Below are 20472 nucleotides of genomic sequence, written 5' to 3'. Positions count from 1 at the left end.
GGGTTTTCCAATTACATTTTTAAAATCACCCAAACCGTGTGGGAATGTATTGAGGGACTGAATGGTCTCCTCTGTTTCTGTGCATGAATGATAGCAGTAAGTGGCCTCCCACAGCTCTTGTATAGCAGGTTTCAGGGGCTGAATGGAACACAGAGACATGGGACTGCGGAGCAGTAGTAGGTCATTTCGCACTGTGAACCTTCTTTACCAGGCACTAAGATTGTGGCGGATCAGGTTGTGGTCTCAGCCCACTTTCCTGTCTGTATCCAATTATCCATGACTAACTTCATGGACAAATATTTAACTAATGCATCTTTGAATAAATGTAAACCAAGAAGTGCCGCAAACGTTTGGGCAAGAGAACTTCCTCTCGAAAGTCCTTTAGAACTTTTCCTAATCCATCTTATGGAAACATAGAGTCATACCACACGGAAACAGACTCTTTTGTCCAAATTGTCCATGCTGACCAGACATCCTAATCTGATCTAGTCCCATTTGCCAGTATTTTTCCACTATACCTCTGAACCATTCTTATTTATGTATCTATCCAGATATATTTTAAATGTGCAATTATACCCGCTTTCTCGGGTGCTCTTGTACTCTGAGATAATCTTCCTCACTGTCCACTGTACCACATTTTGCTGTTATTTGCAAACTTAGCAATCATGCCTCCGAAATATATATATATACACACACACACACACACACACACACACACACACACACACACACACACACACACACACACACACACACACACACACACACACACACACACACACACACACACACACATATATATATATATATATATATATGATGAAAAGCAACAAGCTCAGCACTGATTCTTTCAGCACACCACTGGCCACAGGCCTCCAGTCTGGAAAATGATCCGTTACTTTCAAGACAATTTTGCATTCAATTGGTTAAATTTCCCTGGATTCAATGGACCTAACTGCTTTAAATTTTCATTTTTATGCTGTAACTCAATTAGTTTAGCTGAACTAAACATATTTCCATGATCACATATTTTGTATTCTTGGAGCTGAAAGTTTGCCCAATACTCCCACCACAATTTCTCCACACTTTACTGCACACTCCATCCTCGCTTTACATAATTGTGCGCTTTTTGTCCCACATGAATTCACTTTAGAGGTACCTTTTCTAGAAATGGTCCTTCAGGAATACATACCTTCACATCTTTCAGCATCACAAACTGAGAGGATCCTGTGTCTCTTAATAGTGCATCTTCTTTACCTGCTACTCCTGACCTATGTGAATGCACTTTCCCCTCATAGGTATATTTTATAAGCAGATCCAGTACTTCCTCCTTGACCAACCTCAGATCAACTTGTACATTCTGATGCAGCTTTCTAGCCTCCACTGTGCTTTCTGTTACTGCTCCAATAAAACTCCCAGGCTTATCCTGTTTTCCTACATCTGCTTTATTTTCCCTCGCCCACCAACAGAGTGAGTTCCTGTGACCTAATGTTTTGCAACGAAAACACCGGTGCTTTTTCACTTCTTAGTCCCCTTTAAGGGTTTCCTTTTTACCCTATGGTAAGTAATCCTTCTGATCTTCACTGAGATCGACATATCCTTTTCCACGTGCGGATTTCTCTATCCCTCATGAACTGAATTTGATTCTGGAAGCCAAAATGTGTTCTTTTGGAACAATTCATAATCATCATGCTCTTCAGCTGCTCGCCTTGGTGTTTTAACTCTCTGCTCTTCCACAAGAGTTTGCACTACTTCAGGCAATGAATCTTTCAATTCCTCCGAAATGATTTTCTTTCTAAGTGCATCATAGATTTGCTCGATTTTTAAAGTTTTTATCCATTTATCAAAATTACTTACTTTGATCATTTCATACCCAACATAGGTTTGACCAGGGTCACTCCTAAGATTCATGAAATGTTGTCTATAGGCTTCTGGCACAAGCTCATATGCAATTTCTTCATCTCCTCATACTCCCCAGATCCCTCCTCTGATATTGTTGCGGATATCTCACTCGCTATCCCTACAAGTTCGTTTGGATCAACAAAACCCACATGGTCACTGGCCACTGCAATTGTTTAGTCACTTTTTCAAATGAAATGAAACAGATTTCCATATCCTACTCATCAAGTTTAGGCAAGGCGTGAATATCCTTTAAAAGTATCTCACCAGGCTTTTGACTACCATGGGTTTGCTAATCCTCAGGCTGTTCCTCAGTAAGCTTACCTTCAGCCTTCATCTCAATCGTTTTCAGTTGACTTTCCACTCTCAGTGCCCATCTCTGAAGCTTAAACGCTCTCGCTTTTTGTTTCTCTCCTGGTAAAGCCATTCGTTTTTTTTTCTCTTTCCTGGATAAAACCAATTCGTTCTCTTTGTTTCTCTTTTAAATTTTGTCGTAACGCAAACTGCTTCATTTCTGCTTCTGACTCAAGCTGCTTTATTTGCGACTAAGTTTAGTCATTTCTACAGACCCCAATGGAGTTTCCAGCAAATTTGAAATGCTGAGCTACTGATGCAATCATCTCGTCTTTCCTCACATTTGGAGGTAGCTTCAACTCCAGCTTGTCTACTAATTCCCGCAGCTTGGATTTATGTGCATTTTGTAAAAACTCCCAAGGTCGATTCTCCCATCTCCAAAACACCCTTTGTTGACTGCAAGAGCTACTGTTTTCTGAAGCTCTATTTATTCACAAAATCAACACACGAGAAACGAGACTATGAAACCTACCACTCGCTGTCTAAATTCCGCAAAGTCCCCCTCTCCCCAATCTGTTATGGACCAGGCCCGACCCTCAAAACATTTTTAAGCAGGTAGTCCAAACGTAACTTTGATATTTGTGGAAGGTTATTGTATAGTGGATATTCTCGGAGTGAATTAGCTGGTCAGACTACTGAGTTTTAAACAAACAGACTTTATTTAACAAATTACGGAATGAAGCATATGAAACTGAAGGTAGAATACCCAACGAAATTGCGTTATCCAACCAAGAGGCTATCCTGACTTTAGGATGTTGTTCCAAAATACTTGCAAGAATTCCAAAAAAACAAATGCGTTATCACAAAATGTAAATCTGATACAAAAAACTTACAGGTTATGAGGCCAGAAGAGAAGGAGGGGTAGAGCGTCCAATTTCAACAGTGACCCTAACTCAGCTAACCCCCAAACTGAATCGATCTGCCCAGCTAGAGAGCTGGCCACGTCCGCTTGATTATACAAAGACTTGAAAGCGTTCTCTCTGAGGCATTACCTGTTAGGTATAAACAAAAGGACCCCAAAATGAACCTTTCAAAACTCAGACATATTGGAATCTTGGGTCATTCGGAACCTCACTGAAGAAGAAAATTCAAGGATTATATAACTTTGTAAAAGGACCAGCTTAGTGACAACATCTGCCACATTTGGCTTTGGACTGAATATAAACAATGCAAGTCTTTCTGCTTTGAAGCCAATAAAGTGTCGTAAGGTGTTTGTGAGTTTATTTTTAAAAAAAGGTGCTGAAGCATATTGATTGCTGAAGACACAAAATTGCCTCATTAGGTCAATGAAAGGAATGCCCAGTCAAATCCACATTTCCTGTGTAAAGGAGTGTCAATGTAGCCACTGTAAATATATTGGATAGTGCCTGTTCTAATCGAGGAGCGACCAGCACGGTAACAATATCTGGATTTTGGTTTTTGAGAGGGGTGGTGGCCGAGGTTCAGGCGGTTACAGGATTGCAAAGGAAGAAAGCCTGTTTGTTCAGTGACTATGATTGATGTCAGTTTCCATGGATGTTAATGATGTCACTAGACGGTTTCCCTCTCCTATTAGTAAGGGGTTTCTTGCAATTCTTTATGCCATTGTATCAGCAGATGCATCACCTCCGCCACTAACAGGTATCAGCAGCTGCAGAGACAGGAAGAGGAGAGGTATACATCTGAGAATAGTCTGGAATGTTCCATTAATGGATCAGAATCTGCTAACATTAGACTGGAATGCTGAAACAATGAACAGGACTTTGTCCTTGGGTCTTTTCTATCTTTCCTGGTATTGGTCGACATTATCAGATCGGATATACGGTGTACTGATGATTATTCAGGCAGGTTACTATCCCATGCTCGCTATTGTTGGTGTTCCTGGTAAGTACCTCCATCTCTATCCATTTACTAATCCTATAAACCATGGCGAACTTCCTTGCTATTTCTGTTACAATCGACAATGGAATTTGGCAAAGATGGCAAATGTTGTCTTCAGTTTCAAATGCAAATTCCATTCATTATCCACAAATTTCAGAACTGTCCACACTCGCGCCCTCACAAACACCTGAGAGCAAGTTTGTTCACAATCCCGAAGAACATTTTTACCTGGAATTCATTTATGTCTCGGTATTCTGTCCATCGTCAAATCCACTATCAGCTCGATAATATCCCCAGTCACCATCTTGGCATCAATGCTGACGCTTAAAAAACCATTATTCATGCATTTATGGTTACAGGTCTCCTCGAAGCATGATTTCAGTTGCAAATATATCGATCATTACCTTGTTCTGGTCTCTAAAGTAACCTCATGATAGGGACGCTGTGTCAGTGTAATACTGTTGCAAGAAATGTAACTCAGAGGCACATGTTATTACAGATAAAGGCACTGTTCACATCCTACCACAAATTATGTCAGAACGTAAATTCAAATTTCAGGAATTGGAAATAAAATTAATTTTAAATAATTATAACCATAGCATCGCCAGCATTTAGTCTATAAGTTTATCTATTTCACTGATGTCGTTTGGAAAGACTGACATCAGACCCACAGTAACGTGTTTGGCTCTGTACTACCTTCGGGAATGAGCTCACAGTAAAGGGTCAACAAATGCTGCCCCTGTCAGCGATGCAGACATCTCATGTAATAACAACAGTAAAGGTTAAATAAATCAAAGAATGATGCAAGAGATCAGAATCAAAAAGAACGAGAAAGTGCCAGAAAAACTGAGCAGATTTGGCAGCCTCAGATCGAGAGAAAAAAAGAATTGGCATTTTGAGTCCAATGACCAGACATCAGAAGTGAACTCCACTGGAAAATAGTGCGATTCATATTGGTGACAGGGACGTTTATTGTAAAGGGGAGAAGGACTGAGTACAATCGATAGAGAAAGGGAAAGATAGAGGGAAAGAAGCAAACAAACGGATTTTTGATCATTAGCTGGGATGGAAAACAAACGAGCTTGACCTTATTTATTTTTCTCCTGTTACCATATTACTGAAAACTGTGACCATGTAAGGTATACATCAGAGTTACTGTTTAAAGTGAGATATGTCGCTTTGTCTCTCTTCCCTGAGTGTAAACATATTCTTTTATTCATTAATGGGATGCTGGGCCAAAATTTAATTCCCTTTCACCATTCTCCTTGAGAAGATGTTTGTGAGCTGCCTTGCTGACCAGTGCAGTATGTGGGCAATAAGTAGTCGGTGCTTAGTTCTGTCCGGTTTCATTTCTTTGAGATTTTATAGTGACTGGTATAACTGAATGGCTGGCTTGGCCATTTCAAACTGCAACTGAGAGTTAACCACATTAATGTGGGTCTGGTGTCACACGTCAGCCCGATCAGGTGAAGATGTTGGATTTCATTCCTTGAAGGGTGTGGAGGTGCCAGGTAGTACAATCGACAATGGTTTCATTGTTTTATTTGATTCTTAATTCCTGATATTCTATTGAATTCAAGTTCCAACATTTGCCAAGGTGGAATTCCAATCCGGGATCTGTGTCATTACCTGGGTCCCTGAATTAATATTCCAGAGATCATACAGCTAGGCCATTACCTCCTCAGCATCTTCAACCATCTCCAATGGCAATATTGATGATGCTGTTGGAGTGGCTTTGCTTCATAAGGCAAAGAAATAATTTGGCAAAACATACCATCATTTTTCATTTTGTATTTATGAGAAGGCGAGATAATGGGAAGTGCTCCTGTTGAAAATTAGCTGAATGTCCTTGGTCATGAGTCACTGACAGTAAGTTCATTGCAAAATGATTAAAGTGTAAGAGTGAAGCCATCGTCTTGCATTTGTAGAATGTTCTTGAGATAGTACGTGGGACATTGTGAACAGATTTTCTCTCCATTATAATGAATGATTTCCTTGCTACATAGAGACAGAATAAAGGAGTTTCACTAGACTAATCCCTGCAGTGATAGTACCATGAGAAGAGTGTGAAGGAAATTAGTGTTTAATCTGTAACGCTACAAAAAGAATAAAAACTGATTGCATGAAAACTTGAGCATTATGGACTTACACTCATTATTTCCAAAACAAAACGTTGATAGCGTGAAATATAGTGTGTTTTCTGCAATACACGTCTTCACATTTGGACAAATATATAGATAGGCAACATTGGCAACGATATGGGCTAAGTGCAGGGAAATGGGTTGAGCATGGATGAACATTTTGGTCAGCATGAACCAGTTTGGGCTAAAGGCCTGTCTCCATGCTATAGGACTCTATGACTCCATGATAATGTATATTGCTCTCTGGAGATCTCCCCTCCCCCCACCATCTTTGTTGAGAGAGAGCTCCAGGTCCTGAATGATCTCTCATCATCTCAATATGCAGTTGGTGTGTAAGCCTGCGCTGAACGTTATGTTTTTCACAAATCTGTCAGCAGTCGAATTCTGATAGAGTTCGCCATTCCCGCCAACTACTGACCCCCGCACAGAACACTAGCCTATTTTTTCTGCCACCAAGGTAGTCCTTTTTTGGTTTAAAAGCTGTTCCTTGGCTCAACGAGACCCTGTCTTTGATGTTTATCAAAGGGACAATAAAACGGGGCCTGACCCCGATCAGTCTCCTTTGGCACAGAGATGTAAAGGATTTCCAGAGGCCTTTTGCTCATATGCAAACAGATGAGACTTCTGCCCTTCAACCTTAACCTGAAAGCATGTGTTCCATTTATACTGGTCTTTAAATGAAGTTTGCCTATTGTGACTGTTGTGTATATTTGGAACAGCATAATTAAGTCTATCTGCATAGGTTAAGTTCAGTAGGGATTCTTTATTCTGTTCTTTGTATTTCATTTTGTAATTTTTTTTGTCTTTTTGAATACAGTTTTTGTCTGTTTTAAAATCTAGTAGACAACCTCGCTAACTTAGTCCGGGTAATTTACATTGTGCACTTATCGAAACAAGTTGCAATGTTGTGCTCCGGGCGGCCTACTTAAGAGTGCTTTGAGTGGTCTAGCCCAGTCCATAACAGACTGGGGGCTCTTTGCGGGAGTTCACACAGCGAGTGTGAGGTGCTCGTGTCTTTATTTCGAATGTTGGGTCGACGAAACTTTGAATAGCAATGGTTGTTTCAGTCACCAAACGTGTTCTGGATGTGGATGTAATGACTTTTTAAGGTTTGAAAAACGTGAATCAGACCAAGCTGCAGGAATTAGCAGTGAAGCTGGAATTGGACCTGCCTGCTTCTGTGAGGAAAGGAGAGATACTTACAGCAGTAGCTCGTCAATTAAACTTACTGGAGAAACCATCAGAATCTACAGAGCTGGCAAGAATTCAATTGCAAATGAGGCAGCTTGAGTTAGCTGCGAGATATAAGGAAAGGGCAGCAGAAATAAAACAGTTAGAGTTACGTTTAAAAGCAGAAGAGAGGGAAAACAACAGCAGAAGAGATGGCAAAAAGAGAGAGCAGCAGAGGAGAAAGAAAGAGAGAGCTTTTGAACAGCAAAAACTGACACTTTAAAAAGGAACGTCAGCGTAAAGGACTGGAGATAAAGGCTGAGGGCAGGGTTAGTAAGGAAATGAGTGAGGATGAGCAAATCCCTGGTAGTCAGAAGCCTATTCTCGGTCAAGCATTGCCTAAGTTTGATGAGAAGGATATGGAAGGCTTTTTCAACTCATTTGTAAAGGTGGCTAGACAAATGCAATGGCCAGAGTCAATGTGGGTTTTGTTAATCCAAACGGAACTATTAGGTAGGGCTAGTGAGACATTCGCATCCCTATCAGAGGACGGATCTGGTTTCTGGAATCTAATTAGGGATCCTGGTCAAAACTACATTGAGTTTGAAAGGATCAAACAGAGTAATTTTGATAGATGAATAAGAGCTTGAAAAAAGCACGCAAGCCTATGTTGCACTTCGAGCAGTAAGTAATTTGGAGAAATTCAAATATTCACTGCTTCAAACAGTGCGACCTCATGTGGATAACAAGAGAGTTAAAACAGCATAGTTATCAGCGAAAGTGGCTGATGATTATCAGTTGATCCATAAACTCAGGTTGGCTTTCAGAATCTATTTCAGACCATGAGGGATAGAACTTGGAGCAAAGAGATATCCTCAGTGGAAAGGAAAAGGTAGATCTCAGTGAAGACAATAAGGATAATTTACCACAGGTTAATAAATAAACCCTTGAGAGGGACAAAGAGGTGATGGCCTCCATTTCCTCATTAAGACATCATTTGTTAAGTAGTAACAGATAGGAATGCATTCACTCTCTTTCTTGCTAAATGCCCCCGGTGTTTTCATTGTAATAAAATGGGTCACACAAAATCACAGTGTTGATGGGCTAGGAAAACCAGATGTAGGAAAACCAGACGACCCTGGAAGATTTGTTGGACCAGTAAAAAAAAGCATAAGGGAAGTTAGACAACTGCCTCAGAGTGTACAAGATGATCAGAAGATGATCAAGGAAGTTGATCAAGCAAATGTGCTTAAAATATACATTCATGGGTAAAGTTTATTCACATCGGCCAGAAGTCATAGGTAAGGCTGTTCCAATATTGAAGGAGACAGGATCTTCTCAGACTGCAGTACTGAGTGATGAGAAGATATGCATGCCTGAGAGACTATTGCCAGAAAATGTGCTGGTAACAAGAATTCATCGTGAGACAAAAAGTGCTCAGTTATGTAAAGGGAGAACAGTGGATAATGTGTGATAGGAGTACTGGACCCCAAACTCTCAGCTCCAGGAATAAAATTTGTCCTTGCAAATGATATAGCTGATTCGCTGATAGGCGTGCTGCCTACTCTAGTTGAAAAGCCAGTGGAGATGCAGGCAATGGAAGACCTGGAGAATGCTCATCCAGGAATTTTCCCTTACTGTGTGATCACAGATCACAATGTTCAGGTTGAAGCAGGAGGGATCAAAAGGACGCTGATATAAAGTTTTCCTAATCTTATTTTGATCAGATAAGTAGAACAGAGAAGGAGCAAGTAGGAAAATATGCAAGTGTTTTTAGCTCTGCTAAGTTGATTGACTTGCAGCAGAAAGATGAGGAATTAAAACAGTTATATCAAAAGGCATTTAGCAAGCAAGTAAGAAAGTATTCCTGTCTGTTATTACTTAACAAATTATGTCTTAATGTAGAAATGGAGACCACCACACTTTCAATCAGATCAGACAGGGCAGAAATACATCAAATTGTTTTGCCAGTTGGGTACAGAAAGGAGGTGCCGCGATTGGCACTTGAGCTACCAGTTGGACGTCATTTTGGGGTGAGGACAACACAAGCTAAAATAAAAGGATTTGTTTACAGGGCTGTACTATTCAAAAATGTAGCTAAAGTTTGCCAGACGTGTCAAACATATCACGCAGACAATAATAAAATTTGCACCTTTAATACCTATTCCAGCATTTGACGACCCTTTCACAAGAGTCTTGATTGACTGCGTAGATCCCCTACCACAAACAAAAGGTGGGAATAAGTATTTATTAACAATAATGGATTTGTCGACTAGATATCCAGAGGCAATCTCATTATGCAGCATCACAGCCAAAAAGATTGTAGAAAAGAAAACTTAATATTTTTCCTAGATATGGACTACCAATAATGATACTGTCAGATCAATGATCAAACTTCACATCCAAACTATTCAAGGAGGCGATGGATAACTTGGGAATAAAAAAGTTCAAATCTACTGCTCACTATCCAGAGTCACAGAGAGCACGAGAGAGATGGCATCAAAAACTGAAGACCATGTTGAGCGTTTATGGTCAGGATTATCCAGATGATTGTGATAAGGAAATTCCTTTTGAACTTTTTGCGATCAGAGATGCACCGAATGAATCGACCAAATTCAGTCCATTTGAATTAATTTTTGGACAAGAACTAGGAGGACCATTAATATTGATGAAGAAGAAATTAATAAGTCAGAGTTCAGTGACCACCCTTTTGGACAATGTGTCAAATTTTAGGGAACGATTAAATAGAGCTGGAGAGTTGGCTAGACAGCATTTAAAAGTATCACAGCATACAATGAAACAGAAAATGGATAAGAAATCACAAATTTACAATTTTGCAATTGGGAATAAGGCATTGGTGTTCTTTCCAGTAACGGGTGAGCCTTTACTAAACAAGGTTTTGCGTACCTTATCAAATTGTTAAGAAATTTACTTGCTTATGACTCCAGACAGGAAGAAATCTCACAAAGTGTGTCATGTGAATGTGCTCAAAAGATAGTTTGACAGTGAAAGAAAGCAAGAGGAGAAGGTGTTCATGATTACAGCACAGAAGGAAGAACCAAGTTCAGAGAATTCTGAATGGGACATTCCTCAAATCAAATTGAACAATGAGAAAGTTTACAAAAATTAGGATAAATTATTGAGTTACCTTCCATAAGAAAATCGAAATGACCTAAAAGATTTATTATTATCACTTTGGGATATATATAGTATTAAACTGTGAAGTACTAGCATAATTGTGCATGATGTAGATATAGGAGATGCTGTTCCGATTAATCAACATCCTTATAGGCATAACCCTCCAAAGTTGGCAGAGGTTCAGAAAGAGATAGAGTGAATGCTCCAAGATGGCATAATTGAAGTGAGTTGCAGTGACTGGAACTCACCTATAGTCATGATTCCAAAGCCAGATGGTACCCCACAATCATGTGGGGACTATGACAAAGTCAACACTGTTACAAATATAGCTAAAAGTGAATTTACGAACGCTCAAGTCACGTTCCTAGGCCATGTTATTGGACATGGACCAATAGCCCCATGATATACAAAAACGTAAGTAGTTGGAAAATTCCCACACCATCGACAAAAAGTAGTATTACGGTTCCTGGGATTAACTGGATTTTACTGAATGTTTGTGCCAAACTTTAGCAGTGTGGCTGCTCCACTCACCAAATTATTTAAAAAAGGCAAGAACTCTCAGTGGATAGCAAACTGTCAAAAGGCATTTACCAGCCTAAAAACTGTGTGAACCACTGCCCCCAGTATGAGCCACACCGGATTACACAAAGCCTTTCAAGGTGGCAATCGATGCCAGTGATGTGGATGTCGGTGTGGTGCTCCTGCAGGAAGATGACGAGGGGATCAAAAGAACAATCGGATATTTTTCCAGGAAGTTGAACGTTCATCAACAGAAGTATTCAACAGTGGATAAAGAGAATTTAAGCTTGGTGTTGGCATGACAACATTTCAGTGTTTATATCACCAGCGATGCACCTGAGACAATTGTATACGCTGAGCACAACCCATTGATATTTGTGGGAAAAATTAAGGACAAAAATTCCAGACAGTTTCGATGGAGCTTGTTGTTGGAGCCATTCATTGTGACAATTGTGCATGTGGCATGTTGTGAAATTGTGATTGCCGATGCGATACTGAAACTTGAATGAGATATGGAGGCGTTTGGCTGTGGGTACACTGGGGCCTGAATTTGCATGGGGTTGTGCATGTTTGCATGTTTACAGTTGCTAGAGTGTATATGCGCGTTTTTATGCTACCAACTGGGTTTGAATGGTTAAAAATGCAGCCATATGTTGGTATTGATGGTTTATTTTTAAGGGGGGAGGCGTCACAAAGCTAGTCCCTTTTAAGTCAAGAAGATTATTCCTGGCTCAGGTGGACTCTGTTCTTGATGTTTTTCAGAGGGACAATAAAACGGGGCCTGATTCTGGTCAGTCTGGCTTGGTAAATAGACTAAAAGGATTTTCAGTGGCCTTTTGTTTATCTGTAAACAGTTGAGATTTCAGGCCAAAGTGGTCGTGCTTCAGAAGTGACCTGTATAATGAAAGGGGAGTGGTGAGCTCAATTTGCTGAACTAGCTGAGCTGAGCAGCTTTCAGTTGAGTCTTGAAGTGGGAAGTTCACCAGGGAGCTGTGTGGAAACTCTCTCTTTTCTGCCCTTTAACTTCTACCTGTAAGCTTGTATATATACTGGTTTTCAAAGCGAGTTTGCTTATTGGAACTGTTATGTTCATTCGGAACAGCATAATTAAGTCTAGCTGGATTGGTTGAGTTATGTAGGGGTACTTTATTCTGTTCTTTGTGTTTCATTGTGTACTTTTGTGAATAAAGTTTTTGTCTGTTTTAAAATCCAGCAGTCAACATAGCTAAACTAAATCACGTAATTTACATTGTACACTTAATGAAACAAATTGCAAAGTTATGCTCTGGGCTGTTTGCTTAAGAATGTTTTGAGTGATCTAAACTCGTCCATAACATCTCGGTGATGGAAGAGGCCTCTTTGGAACTTGGTACAAATCATTCAGTTTCCCTCCTCACGGTCAGCAAACCATGTTAACTTACCACGTGTGTACCATTAGCAATGGAGCCAGGAGGAACAACATGGAGCAGTAGGTTTGTGCAGTCTCTGTGTCATTTGTTTGTCATGTTGCAGCATCAAAGACATCCTCTTGTTTCAGTATCACCGTTTGGAGGGGCTGAATGGCCTCTTCTTTTTGATGTTGTTCAGGTTTTGAAGTTCTATGTGATTTCTACAGAACATCTTCACTTCTGATCGAATGATGGAGGGAAAGATATTGATGAAACAGCTGAAGGTGTTTGTGCCGAAGAAGCTACCCAAAGGATCGCCCATAGAGCTATCCAGGGACGAAGAGGATTGCTGTCCACCAACCACATTGTTTTCTGAATGACCCAGTGGGGAGTTTACATGATCCCATTCAGTTCAACCTTATTAAGACTCCTTGACACCTTTCTCCAGCAAAGCCTGCTGTAATGTCAGGGCCAGCCACTCTGACGCTGAGTTCGTATCTTTTGTTTATGTCAATAGGCCAAGGTATATGTGTGGGGAGTATTTCCTTCTCTCAGAGGGTAGAGACTGTTGGGGACTCTCTGTCCCAGACAGCTGCATTACAGAAATGATTGGGAAGGTGGTGGGAGTGGGTGTCAATGGATTTTGACACTTCAGAGATTCAAGGGCTACAAGGAATTGGGCATGAAAGAGAAATTGCAGGCGAGACCAGATCAGCCCTGACGTTACTGAAGGGAAGGGCAGGTTTGAGGAGCTAAATGGCCTCGTGTCATTCCAGTATACCCCAGAGTCCAGTCCGTTTGTGGTCACTTCGATTTCCTGTGTTACGGACTTCAAGTAACTGAATAGACTGATCCTGTTGCTGTGTAAGACTGATCCTGTTGCTGCGTGATCTACTCTGGGTACAGTTTTATAGGCTCGAGGGGCTGATCAGCCTCCTCCTGTAACTGTATATCAGTGTCCAGGGGCTGAAAACATTCATCCTGTTCTGTTGTAACTGAAATCCATACAGACTAATTCTAAGAGGAGAAAGTGATCACTGCAGATGTTGGAGATCAGAGCGAAAAAAAAGTGTGGCACTGGAAAATCACGACCGGTCAGGCAGCATCCGAGAAGCAGGAGAATCGATGTTTGGACATTCCTGATGAAGGGCTTATGCTTGAAATATCGATTCTCCTGTTCCTTGAATGCTGTCTGGTCTGCTGTGCATTTCCAGCACCATACGTTTCGACGTCTACACCCTGCCAAAGTCAACCCTCCTGGTCATATCATCAATTAACTTTAAAAGCTTTTTAGGCATAAACCTCCATGCACAAAGCAATGCTTACTATTCCTAATCAGACCCCGACTTTCCAAATGCATGTACATCGTTTTCCATTGTATCTTCTCAAATAATGTACCTACCAAAGATGTTAAACTTACTGGTCTATAGTTCCCAGGATTCTTTCTTATAATTCCTTTTGAACAAGGGCACAGCATTTGTTATCCTCCAGTCTTCTGGAATCTCAACTTTGTTTAATGGTGATAAATGTATTTATCCAGTGTCCCCGCAAGTTCTTCTGTCGCTCCTTGCACTGTTCGTGGATATACTTGTTAAGGACCCTGAGATTAATCCACCATCAAACATCCTTGTCCGCCCAATACCTCCTCTACTGTGACATGGACTGCCCCTAAGATATCACCACTAACTTCCTCAAGTTCCCAAGTATTTATGTCATTCTCCACGGTAAATATAGAGAAGAAATATTTGTCGAGGACCTCGTCCATCTCTTATGGTTCCACACATATTTGTCCACTTTGGTATTTGATGGATCCTATTCTCTCACTCGTTATTGCTTTCCTTTCATACTCTTAAAGTACCTCTTTGGATTCATCCTAATCTTCTCAGCCAAGATTCTTTCATAGCACCTTTATCGCCTTCTTGATTTCCATCAGAGGTCAACTCCTACATCCCTTACATACTGCCAGGGATTCCCTTGATCCCAGTTGCCTGTGCCTGAGCCACGCATCCCCCTTTTTTCAGTCAATATCTAAATATCTCTTGGCATCCTGGGTTCCCCATTCCTGCCAACCTTGCCCTTCACTGTCACAGGAACATAAAAACCTTGAACTCTAGCTATCTCACGTTTAAAAGCCTACCACTAGCCAGCGGTCCATTCACTTGCAAACAAACTGCTCCAGTTGACCCTAGCAATCTTCTGTCTAATCCCATCAACATTCACCTTGTCCCAAGTTAGAACTTGAACCTGTGGACCAGTTTTGTCCCTCTCCATAGCTATTTGAAAACTAACATAACGATGGTCACTGGTCCCAAAGTGCTCCCCCACTGTCACCTCATTCACCTGTCCTGCTCTGTTTCTCAAGAGTTGTTCGAGTTTTGCCCCTCCTAAGTAGGACCCTCTACATACTGCTTGAGGAAACTATCCTGAATTCACTGTTCGGATTCCATTCCATCAAATTCCTTAACGCTCCGGCAGTCTTAGTCTGTTACAAAAATTAAAATCCACTATTATGGCAAAAACATTGATCCTGAATGTCTCCCTTCTCCATGCATATTTGTTACTCTAATTCACGTTAGCTATTTGGAGGCCATAGTACAACCCCGGTGACATCATCACCACTTCCTACTTCTTAGCTCCAACCACAAAGCCTCACTGGATGATTGGTCAGTTATTTTATCTCTGATTACTGCTGTGATAATCCCATTAATCAGAAATTCAACTCCTCTTCCCCTTCTTCCAGCATCCCTGTCCCGCCTAAAGCACCTGTACCCTGGTAAGTTAAGCTGCCAGTCCTGTCCCTCGCTTAGCCATGTTTTTATAAAGGCTGTCTTATCCCAATCACACGTTACTATTCACGCCCTTAGTTTATTGATCTGACCTGCCAGCCCTCTTGCATCGAAATAATCCAACAGGCATTCCTTGCTCCCTGTTGTGTTCCAGCCTAACCTGTCTCTTCACTTTACTGTTTCTGATTACTGTATCTCCTTCCAGCCTCGCACTTGACTCTCTGATCTTGAGGATAACCCTCCTCGTCAATATAGTTTAAACCTTCCCTTGTAGCACTAGCAAAATTCGCCAACAAGATATTGGTCTCCTCCCCATTGCATGTGCCACCTGTCTCTCCTGATCAGGTCAACCCTATCATAGAAAAGACTCCAATGATCTAAAAATTTGAATCTATCTTCCCCCCCATCCCCCACACCAATTCTTTATTTACTTATTTATTTGCCATATCCTCCTGATCTTACTTTCATTAGCTCATTACAATGGAAGTAATCAGGAGATTACCACCGTCAAGGTCCAAGATTTTAACTTTTCTCCTAGCTCTCAGTAATCACTCTGTAGGACCTCATACCTATATCTAACTGTGTCATTTGTGCCAACGTGCACAATGACTTTTGGCTGCTCCCCCTCCCCCATGAGAATTTCTGCAGCCACTCGGAGACTCTCCTATCTCTAAGGTCCTGTTTACCGTTACCCTTTCCCACTGTGCCCCAGAGTCAATGGTAATTCCACCAACTTGGCTACTGCTGCTTTTCCCTGAACCGTCATTCCCCTGAACATTATTCAAAACGGTGTACTTGTTTTCGATGGGATTGGCCACAGGGGATTCCTGCACTCTCTGCCTACTCCGTTCGCCGTTCCAGGTCGTCGCCCACCTCCTCTCTGTCTTGAACACAACAGGAAGCAAGGACTGCCTGTTGGATTAAATTTTCTTTGTGTAAATGCAACAAGACTGACAGGTAAGCCTGATGAACTCATGGCATGGATCTTAACGTGGGACTGGGATGTTATAATCATTACAGAAACATGATTGTTGCGGGTCTTGGGTATGACCACAACAAGAAAGCTCTTATCTATGAAGTTCTTAGTATCTCCGATGATCCTGAATACATTCAGCTCCAGCTCCCGAACACGATGTCCCAGGAGTTGCAGCTCGGTTCACTTTCCACACGTGCAATCTTCAGAGACGGTGGAAATTTACCTGAGATCCCACATCCCGTAGGAGGAACGAACAACTGTCTTAACTGCTATCCCCACTGCTGCAACACTAAAGTTGAAAGCACTTTATTTGAGCTTGCCTATAGTTTTTGCTGAGCTGTTGCTTTCAAAAGCCTCTACGTACTCTGCTACCAACAGCATATGTCTCTCTCCCCCTTCACATTTAGTTTTAGTTAGGGAAGGAGGTAGACACTGCAGTGAAGTAGCACTTGGTCATTAGGCACTACTTGACACCTAGTCACTGACCACCTGCTCTCCAGACAAGGTCACTCCTTGGTCTTGGAGGGTGTCATACTGAGGTCTTCATTTTGGTAGCGCTGATGCTAATCTTCAACCCGACAGCCAATCCGCATTGTCACAGTCCCTTGGTCCTTTCTGTCTAATAGTACTGCATTTATTAATTCCTTGAATCCGTCGACTGCATTCCAAACTGTGTCTCACTCCATAGCGAGAGAGGTTGACGTTCCAGTGAATACAAGGCTATTGTAAAAATGATACACTTCGACATAGGGACAACAGCATGTCTATCCGCTCACTGAGTCTGCTTTTCCACTCAATTAGGTGAGATCCAGTTTGAAAATCCCCCATTCCACTTGTCTGCATTTTCCCCATAAACCTTGTATAGAAATCAGTCTGCCTCAACCCTGAATATATTTAATGAGCCAGCCTCAACAGCCCACAGAATTTTCTGCATTTTTCCCCTCTCACTGATATGAGACTTGGTGGTCTTTAATCCCATGTGACATTTCTACCACTCTGAAAGTTGTACCAATATTAGGTATTATCCCGTCCTATTCCACCTTCTCTGTGGCCAGAGGCAAAACAAAAATGAAAGGTTAAGAGACTGCAATCTCCTCACTCATCTTCCACGTCAGCCTAAGATACAGCTCATCCTGATCTGTGGATTTGCCCACTCGCTATCCCGCTTAAACTTCCAATTCTTCGTCAGCGTCTGTATCAATTCACTCAAGGATCACACGGTCTCTCTCCCTGAATCCAGGAACTCCTTCTTCAATCTAAAGACCGAAAGAAAGCCCGTTTTTAACATATTCTCTGGGTCCGTGTATTAGGGTCCCTTGGTCCCTAATACTCCCCATTCTCTCCGACGTTATCCTCTTCCCCTTAATAAACCGAAGGAATGTCTTTGAATTCTTGCTAATCTTACCCTCTAATGTTTTAATTTCCCGCCTCCACTTCTGCTCTTCTACTGACTTTTTATGTTTAGCCCTACACATTCTATATTATTTTCGGACCTCCGTTGGCCAGCTCACTTTTGTAACTGCTTTAAGCTTATCTATCCTTTTTAATTCTGTTCGGAATTTGTGTCGACATCTGAGGTTCTCTTGGCTTGTTTTCCTAAATTGTATCTGCGGTGTAACATGCTGGGCCGATACTGCCATCAATTCCATTTTGATCAAGTGATCCCCGAACACCCCGCCCCACGCAGTTCTGCTACAGTTTCACCCAGAAGCAACTGCACTTTGGCCAGATCCTGTCATATTTTTTTCATAAAATCGGTCTCCCAAATCTAAAAAGCTTTTATTTTTCAAATATTTTTGGGTCTTTACCTTAGCAAACTCAAAACATATGAGTCACGACCACTGGTCCTTTCATGCGTTCCCAATCCTGTCTGCAACTGGCTTCGTTCCCCGTGGTGAGGCCCAGCACCACCCCGCCCATTGTTGTATCTGCTACACGTTGATATAAGAAGCTCTGTGGAATAATTTTCAAGGCATCCGTCCCCTCTAAAAAATTATCACTGCCCGAATGAATGTTTGGAATTGAAATGCCTGAATATAATAATCCTATTGTTATACTAACACACCTCAGTAAACTGGTTTTATATCAGCTCCTGTACTTTCTTTTATCTGGGAGTCTACAATATATCCCCAGCGGTGTGTCTGTCATGGTTTTGATCCTGAGCTCTAACCACCAAGCCTCAATTGAAGATCCTTCTTACTGCAGTAACTGACTCCATAATTAATAATGCATAAACACTTCCTCTTTTACCACCTCTCCTGTCGTGCCTATAGATCTTGTGCCACTGGATATTGCGTTGTCAGCCCTGACCTCCCTCAAACACATCTCTGTGATGGCAAAAATGTCACACTTCCCCATTTCACCTTGTTCACTTATCATATCTGTCTGTCGGACAATATTCCCAGCATTGAGGTAAATGACATCTAGCCTGGAATATAACACCTGAAATACGCTATAATGCGGAGTTCTTCAGTCATTCATTGTTTGTTCTCAAGCTGCCCAATTCACGAACAAAACCGTTACTCTGGGAATGAATGAATATTTGATTAATTGTAATTTCTCTTTTAATAAATATATTCATCAAATGCAACTTTCCAGAACTAAACAGTCAGCTCCACATGCAATGAGTTTCTGCTGATTGTGCAGATGGGACAGCTCTAAGAAATGGCGAAAGTGAGATCTGCAGGTACTAGGGATCAGAATCGAAACGTCTGGCTCTGGTAAAGCACAGCCAGTTGGGCAACATCTGGGGAACAGGAGAGTCAAAGCTTTGAGCATCAGCCCTTCATCAGGAAGACAATGATGCCTTTTCATGTTTTTCATTTCATGATTGACAGGATATTGGGAACCATATGTGTTCCAGCAGGCAGCACTGTATATAGACCTGAAATGGAAAGCAGTCAATCATTTGTTTGGAGAGGGCATAGACATTTTGTGGTGAAGTACAGATTGATTCAAGATCAAAAACAAGAATAGATAAATCTCTTGGGCCAGACGGACAAAACCCGAGGTTACTAAAGGAAGACAGGGAAGAGATTCCTGCGCCTTTGGCGATGATCTTTACAACCTCACTGTCAACTGGAGTAGTGCTAGATGATTGGAGGGCGGTAAATGTTGCTCCTTGTTCAAGGAAGGTACTAGGGATTATCCTGAGATTTAAAGACCAGTCAGTCTTACAACAGTATTGGGCAAAGTATTGGAGACGTTTCTGAGAGACTTAATTTATGATTACTTGGAAAATCATAGTTTGATTAGAAATAGTCAGCATGGCTTTGAGAGGGGCAGATCATGCCTCACAAAACTTATTAAAATCTTTTAGGATGGGATCAAACACATTGAAGAAGGTGGAGCAATGGATGTAGATTGCATTGATTTTAACAAGGCGTTTGATAATATTCCCCAAGGCAGGTTCATTCAGAAAGGAAGGAGGGATGGGATACAAGGAAACTTGTCTGTCTTGATACAGAACTGGCTGGCACATAGAAGACACAAAGTGGTGGTAAACGGGAAGTATACAGTCTGGAGCTCAGTGATCAAAGGTGTTCCGTTGGGATCAGTTCTGGGACCACTGCTGTTTGTGACTTTTATGACTGACTTGGAAGCGGAAGTGGAACGGTAGGTTAGTAAGTCTGTCGATGTAACAAAGATTGTTGAAGTTGTGGATTGTGTGGAGGGCTGTTGTAGTTTTCAATGGGATATTCACAGGATGCAGAACGGGGCTGATAAGTGGCAGATGGAGTTCAACTGGAAATGTGTGAAGCAATTCATTTTGGAAGGTCGAATTGGAATGCAGAATAAAAGGCAGGATTCTTGCATTGTGGAGGAACAGGGTGATCTTGTGGTCCATGTCATAGCTCCCTCAGAGTTGCCACCCAGTTTGATAAGGTTGTTAAGAAGGCGTATGATGTTTTCATTTGCAGGGGGATAGAGTTTAAGAGCTGCGAGGTTATGCTGCAGTTCCATGGAACCCTGGTGAGATCACACTTAGAATGTTGTGATCAGTTTTGGTCGCCTCATTATAGGAATGATGTGGAACCTTTAATGAGGGTGCTGAGGAGATTTATCAGGATGCTAACAAAGAAGAGTTCAGGGCTTTTCTCAATGGAGCAAAGAAGGATGAGAGATGACTTGATAGATATGTACAAAATAATGAGAGTCAAAGATAGAGTGGATAGCAAGAGACGTTTATACCATGGTGGAAATATCTATCATGAGGGCGAAAAACTTTAATGTAATTGGAG

The sequence above is a fragment of the Chiloscyllium plagiosum genome, unplaced genomic scaffold (assembly GCF_037043375.1).
Source record: "Chiloscyllium plagiosum isolate Xiang-an unplaced genomic scaffold, Cpla_swu_hap1 HiC_scaffold_13, whole genome shotgun sequence".
NCBI classification, from domain to species: domain Eukaryota; kingdom Metazoa; phylum Chordata; class Chondrichthyes; order Orectolobiformes; family Hemiscylliidae; genus Chiloscyllium; species Chiloscyllium plagiosum.
The sequence above is the reverse complement of the archived record's forward strand: the minus strand, read 5'-3'. Positions refer to the sequence as shown.